The sequence below is a fragment of the Ursus arctos genome, unplaced genomic scaffold (genome assembly GCF_023065955.2).
Source record: "Ursus arctos isolate Adak ecotype North America unplaced genomic scaffold, UrsArc2.0 scaffold_26, whole genome shotgun sequence".
Classification (NCBI taxonomy): domain Eukaryota; kingdom Metazoa; phylum Chordata; class Mammalia; order Carnivora; family Ursidae; genus Ursus; species Ursus arctos.
Window position 1 is genome coordinate 34,203,463 of NW_026622941.1, and position 5,477 is coordinate 34,208,939.

General features: G+C 39.7%; 1 pseudogene; it reads left to right on the top strand.

Annotated features, from left to right (window-relative positions):
• Positions 1-233: 233 nt before the first annotated feature.
• LOC113257487 (dnaJ homolog subfamily B member 6-like) lies at positions 234-1,168 on the top strand (annotated as a pseudogene).
• The last annotated feature ends 4,309 nt before the right edge of the window (positions 1,169-5,477 follow it).

The following is a 5,477-nucleotide window of genomic DNA, read 5'->3' on the forward strand; positions in this document are numbered from 1 at the left end:
CCTGCCCCAGTCTTTCTGGGACGTCTTCCAATATTCCTCATTTTCTGGAAACACGACCCAGCAAACTAAAAAAGATGATGGAATAGACGTGTACGAAAGTTTTTACTTGAAAAGTTTTTTCCTAAAAATGGAGTTAAATGTGGGTTCATTGGAGAAGCATCTATTTCTTTGGAATGGGATGAATAAGAAAGTTACAACCTACTTTTCTGCTTGTTTGTCGGAGAAGGGAGAGAATGGAGAACGTGAGAAGCCGCCGCCAGAGCGGCCAGCGGCCCCTTGGGAAGCCGAGGGGACAGGTCGGCCGCACCTCTGGTCCCCTCCCCCTCCTCGAGGTTCCTAGTCCTATCCGCTCCCCCCGCCCCGTGTCCACCCTCCCCCAGGGCCCCTGCCCCCGGCAGCTCTTGCCCCCCACGGCTCCGTCCTCAGACTCGTCGGCAGCCTGTTAAACCTGCTGGATCGCTCTGCAGTTGAGGCGGACAGCGACGTGCCTCGGGCGAGCGTATTAAAAAGGCGTATCAGAAACTGGCACTGAAGTGGCATCCTGAGAATAAACAAGAAGTGGAGAGAAAACCCAAAAAGTAGCTGAGGCGTGCGACGTGCAATCAGATGCTAAAATCGGGACATCTGTGATACATACGTCAAAGAAGGATTCAGTGGAGGTGGAGGTGGGTCATTCTGACAGTCCCTTTGAGTTAGCCTTTGTCTTCCCCAACCCAGACCACGTCCTCAGGGCATTTTTTGGTGGAAGGGACCCGTTTTCATTCGGCTTCTTCAAAGACCCATTTGAGTACTTTTTTGGGGCGCAATCAAAGGCGTCCTTGCAGGAGCAGGTGCCGAGGAGGGGTTTTTCTCTGCCTTCAGTGGATTTCCATCTTTTGGAGAAGGAGTTTCTTCATTATGCAAGATCTACTTCCTTTGGTTCACCAGGCCAAAGGGGCCTCACTTCATTTTCTTCCATGGCCTTTGGTGGCAGTGGGATGTATAACTTCAAATTTATATCACCTTCTACTAACATTGTTAATGGCAGAAAAATCACTAGAAAGGGAATTGTTGAGAATGGTCGAGAAGGAGTAGAAGTTGAAGAAGACCGCCAGTTAAAGTCCTTGTGATAAATGGTAAGGAGCAGCTGCTGTGATTGGACAACAAATGGTTAAACCTGTGTATGTAACAGAAATGTTGACTATATCCAGCCCATTTAAGGATTAGCAGGAACATTTTAATTTTTTTTTTTTTGAAGATTTCAAATGAACTCGACTTTCACTATAACCGTACCTTAAGTATTTATACACAGCTCATCGAGGCCCTGTTTATCATAGACTTTTGCGTTTATGGTTGGGACCCCATAATAGAACCAACTTTTTTTTTGTCTTTAAAATTGTTGTAAATCTCTGTATGCACTTTGCTTTTTTATTAAACGTTTTCCAAAGTGACCTGACTTTTGTATGCTAACGCCAGTGTGAACCTGCTTTTCTATTGTGTTTGAAACATGAGCCAAGTAGAGTCAGCCTGCTGTGAAGTTAACAGTGCCAGGAGAATCTTCCCCAAAAATAACTTCAATTTTTTTCTGGTATTTAATATTGAGAGATATTAATGCATTAATGGTAAAACGTTTCTCAGTTGATACAAATTGAGGAAGTTTTCTAGTTGTGCATGAATACTGGCATCTTAGTAACTTTTGGCAATTGTTTAAATATGTAATGTGAAGCGTAGGTTTAAAAACGTAAAGCTGGGGGTGTCTGGGTGGCTCCTTAGGTTAAGCGTCTGCCTTGGGCTCAGGCTCCTGGGATCAAGTCCCACTGCGGCCTCCTGCTCAGCAAGGAGCCTGCTTCTCTCTCCTTGCTCCTCCCCCTGCTTGTGCTCTCTCTCTGTCGAATAAATAAGTAAAATCTTAAAAAAAAAATAAAAAATAAAAAATAAAGGTGGCAAACTGGGTCTTTGTAATTTACTTAAAAAAAAGAAAGAAAGAAAAGAAATGCAAAACTGTTTGGTGCATTCTTTTCTGAGTGGAGCCTAAAAAGAAAAGGTGCAACTTAAGTTTTGGATTTTCTTTTGTTTTTGGTGGAAAAATGTCACCTTGGAAACAGATAAATACTGTAAATTGAGTTAGAATTTTAGTTAGAAATGATTTTATTTAATAATGAATAGGAAAAATCGTGTGTGTGTGTGTGTGTGTGTGTGTGTGTGCGTGCGTGTGTGAAGCTTTGGAGCATTATTAGATTTCAGAGTTCAGTTAACCCGATCTCGTCAAATCAACTACAAATACAGGAGGGAGGGGACTAAGGAAAAATGGAAAGAATGGAAAGGGCGTGTTGTAATTTTTCAAGATATGAATATTTTGAACTTTTAAAATAGCTCATATAATGAATTTGCAGGGATGTAAAATGTTGAGGTGATAACCCCGGGTGTCTTTCTTAAGACAAGATGGCTAACGCATCCCACCACCTCTGACAGCAGACCTAAATTGTAGGCTAATCTTTCTGAGGTGTGAGCAAATTTCTTAAAAGTAAAACGATACTTAAAAAAAATTCAAGTAGCTTTTTTGAAGTTGTAAAAGCAACTAGTTATAAAAGTTGATGATTATGAAAAAACAAAATGGAAAATGCAGGTAAGTGAACAGGAAGGACTAGGAGTCCTTCACGGTCCTACTACCTAGAAAAGCCACTGTTAATACCCTGGAGTATGTCCTTATAGGTCCCCCTTGGCCATGTGTACACATATAAGCATAGGGACACGTTTGGACAATTTGACCTAAAATTTTAGAATATACTTTTCCTACTTAACTAAACCATGACTATGATATTAACACCCATCAGTCTTTTTTCCATAACATAATTTCCCATGGCTGTAGTTGGACATTTAAAATTGTTTTCAATATTTTGCTACTAAAAAAACTCTCAAAAAACTTTTCCTTTTAGGAAAACTTTGAACTTATCTTTAATTATTTTTTTAGGCTAAGGTCCTAAATTTTTTATACTTTCTGGATTAAAGCAAATGCAGATTTGGAGACTTTTGAAACAGTCTATAATGCTCTCCAGTTTACAACCCAATTTGCACTGTGATTTTTGGTATATATGGGCCACGGTTAGTTTGGAAGTTCTGAGAAAGGTTTGTGAATATTAGAACTAATGTTTGTTGTGTGGTTAGCCTCGAGTAAAATATCATAGAGGTCAATACATGGCATATATTATTATGAATATAATTATTATCATTGAAATCCAGGACTTTTTAGAGGTCTAATGGAATGTCATGCAAATTCATTGACTGCTGGCCTTTCTAAGTCCTGAACATGTGGCAAGCTCAGATATCATTAAAATAGGATATTCGAAGAACTTCTGAAAAAATTGTCATATGTGGAAAACAGATGCTTTATATTGATAACAGTTAAGTTTTGCATTTGAAATACTGAGCCATGAGGAAAAGACTAATATTTTTGAGAATATGTGGATGTTTTTAATAAAGAAGCATATATTTAAAGAAAAAAATTCCTCACATGGTTCCCACAGTTAATTTTTAGTGAGCTATTCTTCCCTAATGGTGCTTAAATTATTTAACCCTCTTCCTTTATGATATATTGGGTTGTGTTTTAGTTATAGAATTTGCATTTTTGCTCTTTTTCTTAATGAGAACAGTAATTATTGGACAAGAGTTTATATTATTAACATTTACATATCTTTTTTTTAAGATAGTGTTTAAATTTTGTTGACTTTTCCCCAGTTATCTCAATGGACCAGAAAAATATGTGTAGTGAGGTAATATTCTGTAGAGGTTCTTCAATATATCTAGCTTCTTGTAGATGAGTAATTCGCTCAGTCCTTCATCTCTCCATTCGCTAATCTACCGACCCAACCGTTCATCTAATACATTTTATTGAGTACCTACTTTGTATCAAGTCCTGTACTAGGACCCATTGGCAACAGTGGAAGTTTAGCAAACTACAAGGGTAAATTTGCATGGATAAATAGAAAATCAAAGAGTTTGGGGTGAACGAGTCACTCTCAATCTGTATTTCTGAAAGTTTTAGATAGGCTACCTTCTTGCAATAGCTCAGCAGGCTATCCCTATTTATTATGATTTGAGATTAGGTGGTACTTCATATTCACTTCGAATTCAGTCACCATATTTACCATATATCTTCTGAGAACGAGACCCTTTCCTATCACTAGAGACAGAGGGTGAATAAGACACACCAGCTCTTCTCTCATGGGGCGTAATATCAGACCGTACCTCTCCTGTCCCACCAACCTCCCTACTGGCTAGCACTCTGTATTTCCACCCCACACTGTCTGGGAATTTACCTGTTTATCAGCCAGTCAGCCTTCTTAAGGGTAGAGCCTCTTCCATGTTTCCTGCTCTATTTCCAGCCCCTGGCACATCCCAACTGAAGGTGTCCTCTATATACTTCCTGGACGCTTGTTTACTATCCCTTCAATTTACTTTAGGGCTATGTTTACCTCATCTGAATAAAGCAACATATATATCTCATGGCCATAAGATACTTCTGTTTGACTTCAATTTAACTTTTCCAGGTTAAAGTCCTATTACAGCCCTCCACCTGCCTTATGCAAACCACTCATACTTCTCCAAATGGGCCCTGTTCCTTTACTCATATTTTTCCTTTTCCCAGAATAATTTAATCTCTCTTTTTCTTCTCTTCTATGAGGCCTAGCTCAACTAAATTTGCTCTGTGAAGCCTTCCCTGGTTGCCCTGATTAGAAACTACCCCTCCTTCCCTCATGCTGCCATAATGCATTGATTGAACCTCTTTAGGGTGCTTTTCTCCTTCTTTCTTCCCCCAACATCAAATAACAGTCCATTTAGTCCATGTCTTCCCTGCTTGGGTGTAAGCTCCCCTGAGGAAGGAGGAGGTTTCATTCATTTTGGTATTCCTCACAACATCCAGAGCAGTACTTTGCACATCGTAGGAGGCCAGTAAATGCTTATGGAATGAATGAATGAATATGTAAATATACTCTCCGCAGTGAATGGGCTTCATGTGTGACTTAGGGGAAGAAGCTTATTACAAAGGAATATGTGTACTGGGGATTTTGATATTGTTAAAGGTAAGGGGAGGGCAGTCTATGTGGAGGGCCATGGGAGCAATAAGTGTGGGCCAGAGAAGGCAAGGTGTTATGTGGAGAACAGTAATGGGATAAGCCTGGCTAACAGGCAGGTTTAGAATCCAGAAGGCTTTCAGTATAGGGCCAGGGAACATGGCCTTGGGCCCAGGGGAGGTGAGCCACATTCTTGATTCCTGAATTGGATTTCAGATATCCAGATATTTGTGACACCAACCCATGTTCTCTTCCATCTGTTCCTATGTTTTTGACCAATACAACCGGTAGGATGAATGTGATAGCTACAAAAGATTTTAGAGATAACTTTTATCCAACCATCCCAGCTGTTATATTCAACTGGTGGGTATGGGAAAATAAGACTTCAAACAGTACTTTACATTTGAATGACAATTTAAAGTTTAC